This window comes from Cryptomeria japonica, chromosome 11 (genome assembly GCF_030272615.1).
Source record: "Cryptomeria japonica chromosome 11, Sugi_1.0, whole genome shotgun sequence".
Taxonomy (NCBI): domain Eukaryota; kingdom Viridiplantae; phylum Streptophyta; class Pinopsida; order Cupressales; family Cupressaceae; genus Cryptomeria; species Cryptomeria japonica.
In genome coordinates this window covers 504,848,619-504,862,849 of record NC_081415.1, presented here as the reverse complement: position 1 = coordinate 504,862,849, position 14,231 = coordinate 504,848,619, and positions in this window count along the sequence as shown.

The following is a 14,231-nucleotide window of genomic DNA, read 5'->3' as shown; positions in this document are numbered from 1 at the left end:
AAGACCCTAGTCCACACATGCAAGAGCCCACTATCCCTACCATGGACCAAAACCATAGGGTGACACATAACAAAATACATTACAACACAACATGGAACTCAACAAGGAAAGCATCCAAGATACATTTACAAGACTGATCCAAACTGAAATATAAAGGATGCAATGAACACGAACGAATGCCATAAGAGATGAATCATATCATAAGCCCAAAATAATATAAAGTAACAATAAAGAGAGCTTCAATATTAACATAAAACACATAAAGAAGGCACAACTATGAATCCATTGATTATACATAACCCTCAACAATGAGGCACACATATTCCTCGTGCTGGAGTTGCACATATACATCCTCAACAACAAGGAATGCTTCCATCTTGCCAAAGCAAGTTTCCAAACGTCAACACATCATAAATACATATAACACTGCCCAAAAATCATCAACAATGCAAGACAAAGCCTCTTAGAGTGAAAATAAATAACGAAAAAACCAACCAGGAAGCTTGAACCAAGCCCAAAACTATTAATAACTTTTTTTAGCACTATTGTCGCTTAGTATGGCGCTATTGTAGCCCAGATTAGTAATTTTGACTCCCGATTAAGAGCTTTTGTATCAGGGGTTACAGTCTCGAAAAACGAGAGTTAGGGTTAAACTACTTTGCCTAGATTCGGTCATACACCTCCAAATGACCCAAATCCGACTCAGAACTCATAAAAAAACCCCGGAAAGAATAGTAGGGTTTCTACCAATAAAATTGTATCAAATGCACAAGAATATAGACTCCTAATGACAAAAACATTACATAGGAAGAGTTGAAGTCACAACCCTTCCCTTGCATTTGATCCAAATGGAACCAAGACATAGTAAAATTTGAAATGGATTATGCAGGGCAAATAAACCTTCAACAGTCTAATTTCAAGCCCTAAACATCATTCAAAATAGTTAGACCAAACTTGAAATCCATTCCCATACCCGATAATGCTCAAACTCAAATTTTTCCAAAATAATTGCAACCCAAATGAATCCCTTAACTTCCAGATTTCTAATAATAATTACCAAATAAAATATATTTCTAAAATCTCCAAGCAATATTTTCAGTACATGACATACATTCTTTTCCGAATTGAAAGCCAAGTGTATGAAAAGGAAGCCAAACTGGTAAACACAAAAATGGAAATGAAATCTGAAGTAGAGACTCCCAATCCAACAAAAATCCTTCAACAATTTGATTCCAATGCCAAGCAAAAACTCCAAAGCAAAATCTCCAAAAGCATCTGAAAAACTCTAACCTCGGTGAATGCACAGGAAGTTGAATAAATACAAAAATTAAACTCCAAAAACCTTAATCAAGGACGACCAATCACAATATTCTAAAAAGTATATGTTATACCTACCCCACCCATAAACCATGGTATATATATATAATTCACCTACCTTTTCATCTGACCAATAAAATAGGAGGGTAGGTAAATTATATCAAGACTAATTAAAAAAGGGTAGAAAAATAATTAAATAGATAATGTACAAATACATCTCCAATGCAACTTAATAAACATGGGTAATTTTATTTACTCAATCAATTAATAATCATCCTCCACACAAAATAATTACTCACCCATATTAAATATTTATAGCTAAATAATAATAATTAAACCATTAAATAAAATAAATTAAATTACATATAAATCCCATTAAATAATAATTTAATAAAATTCAATAAATAAAAGAAAATAAATATCAATTAATCAAATAAACAATAAATCAATCAAATTCAATTAAATCGATTAAACAATATCCAATAATCAATTAAAGAATAAATTAAATAAATAATAAAGTAATCACATAAGTGAATAAATAATAAATAATTAAATCTCAATTAAACTTTAAATTAAATAATAAATTAAAACAAATAAACTTCAATCAATTAAAGATAAATATTAAATAATTAAATGATCATACAACTCTAACCGGGAATAAACTCAAAACAACTTACGCCAAGGCAATAGACACAACATAGGATTCTAACCTCAACTTGCATCGTGGCGCAATCGACAAGGTACACAACTTAGACCTAGAGTATGTGAGGGAAACTATGTCATCTCTGACAACTTGCCATTGGGATAAAGACACACTCAGACCTATGAAGCAAGGTCGAGTTGATGTCTGGCACTTGCAAACCTGCTTTAATCACTAACACAACATATATGATACATATACATCATCGTAAACAGGCAAGTGGTAGAGAATCACAACGGCATATCATGCTCGCAATGAGTGATATGAAATCATCTCCACACACAAAGACAATCACACAATCAATCATTAAACATCACATAGAATCATAATCATAAAATAGGGTTAGTATCAACATATCATCATAAGTCCTATAATCCACATGAGAAATGATCACATATGAATCCATGAATCATATAAATGCATCCATCAATGTGATTCTATGTGTATGTGGGAAAAGTGGGTCGATAGAACTCAATATGTGAAAATATTCCAAAAAAACTTGTCCACACACACACACAGGACTTCTCGGTGCAAGCTATGGAGTAATGAAGTATTACTCAGCTTCCCAAGGTAGGTCCCATGGTTCTCTATCTTACAATGTCCTTCAAACCAATGTTTTTACTCTCAGATCACTGAGCAAAATGGTTTAAGGATGGCAAATGCAAGAACGAGGGATGCTTTTGATAGATTTTAGAATGAAATGCATCCTAAGCTATGCATGATCTTAAAATGCAATAAACTAGATTATAAGATGACAATGTTAGTATAAATACTATCCTAACATGATATATTAGTCTATGATTGAGCTAAATGATAAAGAAAATATTCTAAACATGCATATTTAGACTAATTCCTAGTTAAAGAGAGGCTAAAATGATGAGCATAAAAATGATATATGAAAGCTTGAATGTATTTGAGCATAAGTATGATACTACAAACTTGGATTCCTTATCAAATGGAGGAATGAGAGCTCTATTTATAGCAAAAACAGGGCAATGGATGGTCAGGATTGAAAGAGTTGATCAAGGGTTGAGTTTGAAAGTTGGGGATCCATGTTTGCAATTTGCACCAATGAAATGGTGACAAGTGTCAACATAGGGTTGGGTTGAGAGAAGGGGTTGGAGACATTAAATGCCTGAGAAGACCTCATGGTTATCTAGAGGGTAAGGGTCAAGTCTAAGTTAAGATTACCCATTGGATTAAGAGTTAATCCAAGGATAAACCCTTGTGCAAATGATTAAGAGATAATCATGGTCAAAGCATTAAAGGCTTGATGAGACCCTTGGGTTGGAAGAAGGTTGAGTTAAAATAAATTCTTTAACCATGTAAGAGGGTTTGAGTTAACCATTAATGGTTATGAAGACTTTGGGGAATTAAGTGGTTGAAGACTTGAAGCCTTTAATGGTTATCAAAGACTTTAAGGGTTTGCGAAGTGACTTCCCTTTTCTTAGGGATGTGACAAAGTTTAGAAGATGGGTTAAGCTAATTAGAAGCGATTAGAAGAGTCTAGAAGGGATTAGAAATAGATTTTAGGAAGCAAGTGGGAGATGTAGGAAAATGCAAGTGGATGGAGGGATAATAGGATTTAATTGAATTAAAGTCAATTTAATTCAATTTGGTTGCAATTTGGAGAAATTAAATAAATTAGATTTATTCAATTTAGGATAACTATTTAATTAAATTTGAATTTAATTAAAAGTGGATAGGGGGGATTCAATTGAATAAAATGATTTATTCATTAAATGGGTATAGTGAATTTAATTTAAACAAATTGAGTAATTTATTTATTTAAATAGAAGAATGTGGGTAATTTAATTAAATTGGATTTAATTAAATAGAGAAATGAACATAAAATATTCATTTAGGAATATGGTCATTTTTATACGTCTACACTATGTACTAACATCCACAAGAACCATCAAATATCATATATCATATAATATGTCTAGCATCACCAATCACATGAATCTCCAAGCATAATGAGTCATATCAAGTATCATAAATCCACATAGAGTTCTAGCATCAATGATTCCATCTAAGATAGCAATAATAGTCATAAGTAACCATCTAAGTATCCACCATATGTCTATATAAGTCCATCAAAAAGCAAATCAAAATGCAAGTCTAGGAGGGACACTACATCCTCCCCCCCTTTGCCTAGGTTTACTCCTGGAAGCCTGAGAAAAAATAGGGGTATAACTCTCTCATCTCCCGATAATGTACATTGTGTATGGTATAGGGGAGACCGCGACCATATTACATGTCTGTTTGGCTAACCCTAATTTCATTTTCCTCCTATAAAAGGGGAAAAGACCTTTGATTTGATTCATTTGTGCCTTGTTGACTTTGGAGAAAGAGAATTTGGTCTGAAGTCAAAATGCCTATTCCGTATTCCAGACATCGTTTCGAGCGCGTTCGGAGGTACCAGAGACCTGCAGCGTATGGACCACCAGTAAGTCAACACTTTTGACCCTCTTTTGATTTTTGATTTGGTCGTTTTTGGTCATTTTTGGATTTTTAAAATTCGGTTTTAGTGTTTTAGCACGTCAAAGTCATAGATTAGCGCATACAAAGTTTTAGGTAGCGCATCAAGTCAATTTTTAGGGTCGCGTCCGAAATAAAATAGGGTAGCGCATAGGAAATATAGGCTAGCACATAGACTTAAAATAGCGCATGGAGATAGTCGGGTAGCACGTCAGGTCAGCAGGTTAGCGCGTAGGGTAGACCTAGTGCATAGGGGCCACAGAGGTTCGCATGGGTAAGGGGGTTTAGCACGTAGGGTGAACCTAGCGCATAGGGTCAAATAGGTAGCACCTGGGAGGTATAGATTAGCACGTCGGTAAGGTTGAGCGCATAGTGTAGGTTAGGTGGCGCATGAGGGGAAAGATTTAGTGCGTAGAGTCAGTCTAGCGCATAGGGTGAATCGATTAGCGTGTAGGAAAAATGACCTAGTGCGTGGGTGAATTTTAGCGCATCGAGAATCTGTTTTAGCACATCTGGAAAAATTTTGCAAGATGAGGTGATTTGTGAATTTGTTGTGTCGTGCGGTCATAATTTTTATGGATTTGTCCAATACAAGTGTCGATATAACTTGTTTTAATTTGCGATATTTCAAGTTATGTATAGATATCAATGTGTTGTGTTGATCAAAATATGATGTGTTTTTGCACTCTGTTTCAAGTTCAATGTGTGAAGCCTGATTTGTGTTACAAGCTGATATGGGTTGGAAACTTGAGTTGTTTTACAAGCTAATATGGGTGGGAAACTTGAGTTGTGTTACAAGTTTATGTGATTTGGAGACTTGAGTTGTGTTACAAGTTTTGATATGGTTTTTGAGAACTCGAGTTGTGTTACAAGTTGATATGAAATGATAAGATTTTGAACTTGATGTAGATGAGCAAATTGTTTCATGTTGTTGATGTGAGTTTGATTTTGATATCTTTGTTTTGATGTGGAAACTGATATTGGATTTGTTTTGCCTGTTGACAGGAGCGATTGGGTGTGGTTCAATCGCGGGAGAGATTTTCGAGACTGTGGACATTGATACTGCGGTTGACCCAGGCCGATCTCGATATCATTAAGAGATGCGGTTTGACATCCCTTTTGGATATGCCTCAGTTCACTGTGAACTGGGGGCTACTGACAGCATTGGCAGAGAGGTGGCACAGCGACACGAACACCTTTCATTTTGCTACTGGAGAGATGACAATCACACTAGAGGACTGTTACAGGATCCTGCGCATTCCCGTAGTAGGTGCACTACTACCATATGAGCAGTCAGAGGAGGGTGGTACAGAGGCACTGCGCTGCATCTTCCATGATGAGACAGTTTGCGGTTATGAGATCCCATGGTAGGAGTTCTTAGACTTGGATTACGTACCACTGCCATCCATACTAGCAGGATTTAATGGTGGATTCCTTTGTCCTGATCGCAGGTCAAAGGGATTCTCTGTGGGATGGGGATTGGTATTAGAGGAGATGGTGACATAGGGCCAGAGGTTTTCATGGGGATCAGCTATGCTGGCCCATCTATACAGGGGTTTGCATGAGGTGGTATACCTCAGTTACGATAGTCTGTCAACTGGCGTGACATTGCTACAGGTATGGTGTTGGGAGCACATTCCAGCTGTGAGGCCATTAGCAGACAGAGACAGGCCTGTTGGAGTGGCATATGCGTACGGATATAGGGGTCTAGTTGTCTAGCGAAAGCTGGGCAAACTAGAGCATTGGAGGAGAGTACTAGATGATATTGATATGGTCACATGGTGACCGTATACAGGTTGTGAGGTGTGGGCGGAGGATGGGCTGGAGATGCCCTTTGTATTTATGATGAGATATCTAATCGAGAGGACCCCATTTGTTATAGAGAGATTTGTGGTGACCCGAGTTTTGAGATAGTTTGGGCATCAGCAGGGTATACCTCAGGGAGCTTGCCTATATGCACGGCGGAGGCAGGATGTAGCTGATTGGGGCCCGACCATTGATAGCGCAATGGCGGTGGAGGAGTTTGTCGGGTTGGCGAGGTAGATATGGGATTATGCCCCAAAGATTCTAGATGTGGGCATGACTAATGAGTTCACTAGATTATTTGTTGCGTAGGCGGTGGCCAGGATATCTGATCCGAAGGAGATGCGGCTAGCTTTTGATGATGATGATGAGGAGGGAGAGGGAGATGATGATGATGATGGAGAGGATGGAGGAGGAGGATGAGGGAGAGGATTCAGAGGGAGATAGGGAGATAGAGGGAGGAGAGGAGATAGAGGTGTGGAGAGAGCAGTGAGATAGGGGGTGATAGACAGGGGGAGAGGTGGATTGGCTATTGGAGCTGATGGAGAGGGGAGAGTGGGGGAGGTGCTAGCTGCAGTGGGGGGTACAGATGAGGTGAGGCGACCAACGCAGAGGAGGAGGACAGATGTGCTCCCACCTCCAGTATCGAGGACAGGCAGAGTTGGAGGGGTTACCCCTACACAGGTACCGCTACAGGTTCGAGTCTCTACACATGTGGAGGATGCTCAGATTCAGACCCTGCAGGTGACTGTACAGCAGTTGCAGGCACAGGTTTTGACACATCAGCGACAGATTGTGTAGTTGACCACTAAGTGGGATACAGAGATAGAGCGGAGGGGCCGAGCGGACGAGCTTGCGGCCAGTGTGCAGAGAGCAGCGACGGGTGGTCCGATGAGAGACACCTTGAGAGAGCTAGCATTGAGAGCTCAGGAGGTGGAGTACTACCAGCGACATTATGAGGCTGCGGTACCTAGGGATCATTGAGTACAGAGCTTTACACAGTCAAGATCTAGTCGATCTCGAGATACCGGGTCATGATCTGAGAGTCGAGGTGTGACAGGGCCACCGAGACAGGACCCTCCTGGAGATCCAGGGGCGGGGACATCTAGAGCTAGACCATCTTCATTAGGGGATAGTCATACTTGAGAGACGTGGTCTCTGTTGTATTTTTGATCATTGTATTCTTTGTACTGGACATAGTGATGATACATTTTGTACATTTTGATGAGTTTTGAGATATATATATATATATATATATATATATATATATATATATATATATATATATATATATATATATATATATATATATATATATATATATATATATATATATATATATATATATATACGACACCATTTTCTTTGATCATGTGGTGTGTTTATATGGATGCATGTTATGTGGGTTATTTCTTCATGATGATGCAATGCTTAAATATATGATATAATGTATGATGTAGGATGTATGCTTTTATATGCTATGAGATGTATCTTGAAAATGAGATGTATGATAATGATATGCTGTGTGATGTATCTTGAAAATGAGATGTATGATAATGAGATGTAAAATGTAAAATGATATGCAACTATGTTAAAATGATATGTAATTAATTGTAAAATGATATGCAACTATTTTAAAATGATATGCAATTATGTTTTTGGTAGCATCCTCATTCTGCATTTGCCATCCGATATAGCCATATTTGTTTGCTATCTTTGTAGGTATCATCATTGAGCATTGATTTGTTTAGGATATGTTGAAAATTTATACAAGCACAATGGTATAATTGAACCATAATGACCTGAGAAAAATTTACATGATTTTTGATTTTGCAAGATAGCACAAGCATCAAGGTATAATTGAACTAGGACGACGTAAGTGCGTATTGCGTATAAACAGACAAGAGTAAATCATTTGTATGCATGAAGTGGAATCAGGCTTTTAGTGATATTCGAGGTATCACGCCTCGAGGCAAGTATTCACATAGTACAAGTGATTGCCTCCCAGACAGAAGACCAAGAAAAATATTGGAAGTTCCTCATGATCGTTAGCTGTGAAGCATTTTAGTGAGAAAAGGAAGAGAATCCAATAATTTTTTAAAAGTTCAAAATGCAAAAATAGTCAAGATTTTTATGCGATAATGCAACATTTAGTACTTCAGAAAATCATCCATCCTTGGTATTTCTTGAATTGTTTGGTTTTTGTTTTTGCAATGAAGTGTAGTTTTGGTTTGTTGGATGTCATGCTTCTAATTTTTGCAAATAGTTTTGATGTCTTGAATGGTTGCAATATTTAGACGATTTGAATGCCCCTAGCTGAGTGTGCCTCTTGATGTGAATATGTATAGTGATTTCCAAGCCATGGTGGATTGTGGTAAGAGTATAGTGACTACGCTAAGTATGTCCTGAATGGATATGTGCTAAGTGTCGGGCGATGGCCGATAGTGTTTGGATGGATAAAATGGTATGGAGATAGATAGAGGAGCCATTCTTTCACAAGAGCGCATGTTTACCAGGTTTTCACCATTTGTTTTTATTGTACTTTGTGTTTTTGCTTTTTTTGGATTTTTTGATTTTTTTGTTGGTTTTGGCTTTTTTCCGTGCACTAGACTATTTAAGTGTAGTATTTCTTCAAATGGATGTTGTTAGTTGGTTCGTCGAGCACATCTCCTTCTGAAGTTGTGAGCTGATAGGCACCTAATCCATAGACTGATATGATAACATAGGGACCCAACCAATTAGGTTCAAATTTCCCTTTCTTTTCCTGATCTTGCTGATTTCTTGGATTTTCTTTGAGGACTAGGTCACCAACTTTGAAGTTGCAGGGGATGACCTTGTGATTGTAGCTCCTGCACATGCGTTGTTGATATGCTTTGAGATGAGTGTAAGCATGCTGACGTCTTTCATCTAATAGTTTGAGTTCTTGCAGTCGGTTAACTCGATACTCTTCATCTGGGATTAATCCTTTCAAAGAGACTCTGAGAGATGAGATTTCTACTTCCAAGGGTAAAATGGCTTCTGATCCATATACCAATGAGTATGGTGTTGCTCCTATAGGTGTGTAGATGCTGGTTCTGTATGCCCAAAGTGCTGGATTGAGTTGTACGTGCCAATCTTTGCCAACATCATTTACTGTTTTCTTGAGGATTTTCAGTATTGTCTTGTTAGATGCTTCTGTTTGACCATTTCCCTATGGGTAGTATGGTGTAGAGAACCTATGTTGGATTTTGAATTTTTCACATAGTTCTTGTACATCTTGGTTTTTGAAAGGTCGTCCATTATCCGTGATGATTGAAATTGGAATACCATATCTGTAGATCATATAATTGAGGATAAAAGAGGCAATTTGTTTCCCAATCACTGTGATCATTGGAACTGCTTTGATCCATTTGGTAAAGTATTTTGTTGTTGTTATAATGAACTTGTGTCCATTTGAAGATGAAGGATGAATTTTGCCCACTAAGTCCAATCCCCACTGACAAAAGGGCCAGGATGTTGTAAATGGCTGCAGTTCCTGTGCTAGTGCATGTATCAGATTTGCATGGATCTGGCATTTAGGGCATTTCTTAGCGAAGTGATATGAGTCTTTCTCCATTGTAGGCCAGTAGTATCCCATCCGTAGAAGCTTTTTAGCAAGAGTAGTACCACTTGAATGTGTTCCACAAATACCTTTGTGAAGCTCATGTAAAGCAGAATTAGAATCATTACGATCAAGGCAACGAAGAAGAGTACCATCTAGACCTCAATGATACAAAGTATCAGTGGTAAGGGTGTAACGGGCAGCTTGTCGGATAAAGTTACATTTTTGGTTACGGGATTGGTCAATTGGTAAGATATTGTGCTTGAGGTAGTCGTATATTGGTCCATATAGCGGAGAATCTGAACCAGTCAAGGCATAGATAACCTGGGATTCATAGTGGTCATAGACTGGGGAGAATAGTTGCTCTACCAGGAACTCGTAATGACTTTGTTGCTCTAGAATTTGTAGTAATGAAGTGATAGTAGCCATTGCATCGGCTACTTTGTTGTTCAATCTTGGTATTTGCTCGAAGGTGATGTGCACAAAATACTATTTGAAGTCATCCACCATTCACTTGTAGGGTAGTAGTTTGTCATCTTTTGTCTGATAGTTGTTGTTGATTTGATGGATGACTAGTTGTGAGTCTCCATAGACCTTTAACTCTGTGATTTTCCATTCTACATCGATTTTGATACCTATAACCAATGCCTCATATTCAGCCACATTATTTGTACATGGAAACATAAGCCTATATGATCTTGGTATAGTGTGTCCTTCAGGAGTGATGAACAGAATGCCAGCACCTGAACCATGTTATGTGTAGGATCTGTCAAAGTATAGGGTCCATTGTTTGGTAGAAAGAGCAAGAATGTCCCTGTCTGGAAATTCAATCTCCATGGTGTGTTTTCCTGGTAGCGGTGCTTCAGCCAGCTGATCTGCAATTGTTTGTCCTTTGATGGCTCATCTTTCTGTGTATTGAATGTCGAATTCACTAAGAATCATGACCTATTTATCCAATCGGCCTGTAAGAGCTGCCTTACTAAGTAGATATTTGAGAGGATCAATTTTTGCGACTAGCTTAATGGTGTGTGTTAGCATATAATCTCGGAACTTCTGAGATGCGAAGACAATTGTTAGGCAAGCCTTCTCAATGAATGTATAGTTGAGTTCATAGCCATTCAATGTCCTACTGATATAATATATGGCCCATTCCTTTCCTTGTTGATCTTCTTGTGCCAATAGTGCCCCCAGCGATATGTCTGTTGTTGAGATATATAGGATAAGTGGCTTTCCTGCGACTGGTGGTACTAGAATTGGTGGATTCATCAGGTACTGTTTGATTTGGTAAAAAGATTATGCACACTTGGTCTCCCATTTGAATGGTACATTTTTGTGTAGTAAATGGTTAAAAGGTAGACTTTTATCTGCTAGCTGAGCGATGAATCACCTGATTGATTGAAGTCATCCTTGTAGAGATCTGAGTTGACTGATATTCTTTGATGGTGGCATGTCCATAATGGCTTGTACCTTTGTTGGATCTACTTCGATACCTTTAGCTGAGACTATATAGCCTAGTAACTTGCCTGATGTAACCCCGAAGACACACTTCTTAGGGTTGAGCCTAAGTTGGAATTTTTCCAATCTATCAAAGATCTTTGTTAGGATGCTGAAATGTTCTGCTCTGGTGAAGGATTTAGCTAGTAAATCATCCACATAGTCTTCCACAAATGTGTGCATCATGTCATGGAATATTGTTGTCATTGCTCTTTGATAAGTAGCCCTTGCATTCTTTAAGCCAAAAGGCATAACATTCCAACAGTACATTCCCCAAGGACAGGTGAACGCGGTTTTATCTTGATCTTCTGGGGCTATTTTGATATTATTATAGCCTGAGAAACTGTCCATTAGTGAGAGCATTGCATGTCATGTTGTGAGATCTACAATTATGTCGATACTGGGCAGAGGAAAGTCATCTTTTGGACAAGCTTTATTGACGTCTCTGAAGTCAGTGCATATTCTGATACTACCATCTGGTTTTGATACTGGAACGCTGTTGGAAATCTGTTCTGCATAGTCAATGGGTCAGATGAATCTGACGTCTAATAATTTCTTTAGTTCAGTTTTGACCATGAGTGCCACCTGTGGATTCATCTTTTGTAGCTTTTGCTTGACTGGTTTAACTCCTGAAGAGATGGACAAATGATGCATGATTAAGTGTGGATCCACCCCGGGCATATCAGCATATGACCAAGCAAAGTTAATTTGCTGTTCTCTAAAGAAAATGATGAATGTTGATCTTTCTTCCTCTGTCAGAGATTCTGCAATGTGTAGGTTTCTGACTGCGTCTGTGGTACCAATGTTGATTGTTTGAGTGGGCTCAATCAATATGGGTGATCGTTCATGAAAGTGCTCAAGAAGAGTGTCAAGTCTCCCATCGTTAGGTGCCTTAAAAAGGTTTTCACCCTCAGATGCGTCTTTTATTTTTACTTTTTTGTGATCTAGAGCTGCCATTGGCTGGTTTTCAACATTAGACCCTTTACTTGGTTCATTTTTGTGACAGAGAGACTTGGCACTCCCTGGTTTGTAGACATCGTTACTTTGTTCACTGGTAGAGCCTATTTCTGGATTTATGGTACATAGGTAATGGATAATAGATTCATCATCTGGGAAAATTGGTATATCATGGATTTCAGGTTCATCCCAGTCGATGAGGTCAGGAAAGACAAGCGGTAAGGAATTGTTAGGTGGATCAAGTTCGGCTACTGTGAGTGTTAGGACAGAGTGTTCATCATGATTGTTCTTGGTTTTAAAGAAGTCCAGGATTTCATCGAGGTCTTCGATGGTATTATCTTCCGTATAGACTTGTTCATAATGTTTCTGTTCGCTTTCCTTGGCATCATAGATATTCTGCGGTCCAAATTCAAGAGGTCTATCTTCTGCATTATATTCTTCTTGAGAAAGAGATATAGAATTAGTATCATTAGGGATATCTGTAGTAGCGTTGGAGTAGGTACCCCATTCATATTCATTGGAATCAATCTCTGAAGCATCATCCCAGATTCTATCAGTGCTGTAAACTGGTATGTTGTATGGTGAAAACAAATCTTTGATGATGGATACCATTTTGGTAGTTTTTGTTGATTCTGTGTCAGATCCGACTTCTATTTTCTGTATTTGTTCATAGAATGTGCTTCCTCGGGGAGAAACAAAGGTATCCGGAGATGATTTTATTTGTTCTTGAGATATTGTTGTTTGAATATGAGCTACTCCTATAGATATGGCCCTTTTTTGCTTTAGAAGCTTTTCCTGATGTAACTTTTGATCTTGACGTTCCTGTGCCTTGCAGATTGTTTCTGCTGATTCAAAGAGTGCTTCCTGCCAGGATTCTTCTTTGTACTTCATCTTTACTTTCCATTGAGGTTTTGTAGTTAGGTGCAGTGGCCTTTTTAATAGGAAGGTGATCTCACAACCCAATCCTGCTTTGTTTCCATTGGGTTGTGAAGGAAGATCTATAGGTTCAGTGACTCCTTCTTTGCATTTCCCAATAGGTCCTTTACCATCATATCCCATTTGCTGCATGATTAAGTATCCTTTTCCATATAGGTGTGTAGGTAGAACAATGTCCAGAGTAGCTGCTCTATTATCTTCTTTCTCATGTTTGTATAACTAGCTAAGAACATCCTTGTCTTCTGATTCATGTGCTAGAGTGCCCAATTGGATGAAGGTACCATCAAATTTGGTGATGGGCTGAGTGACTAGATGTGTTGATGTAGTAGGCAATCCATGAGATCTAGGTGATGTTGGAAATTCGGCCAAACATAAGGGCTTCAAAGAGTATTCTCCCATACCTTGGTCTTTGATTTGCATTTTCTGTTTGAAGTCTCCAAATAAGGAGTTGGACTCTGCTGTTTGTAGATCTGATGTTAAAGATCGCGGTTTCTCTCTATTATGAGGAACCAAACTGTCTTGGGCTGCCCCCATTGCGTTGCAATGTTGAAATGGATTGTGATCAGCAGATATGGAGACTTCTTGTCCGTCATAAGGAAATTTGACACACTGGTGATACATAGAAGGTACTGCTTGCATTTCATGTATCGAGGGTCGCCCTAACAAAATATTGTAGGTAAGATCTATGTCTAAGACCTGACATATAGTATCTTTTTGTATTAGTCCCACTTGAATAGGTAATATCATAGTTCCTTTAGAGGACCTTTCCTCATCATTATATGCCTTTATGGTAATCTTCTTATAGGGATCAATAGACTCTTCTGAGAAGCCTAATGCATGGATAAGCTTTAAAGTACATATATTAAGTTCGGCTCCCCATCTATTAAAACTCTTTTTACTCGGTGTTTGCAAACAATGACTTCGATATGGAGAGGAGTGTTATGCGGATGGTTTAAGGAA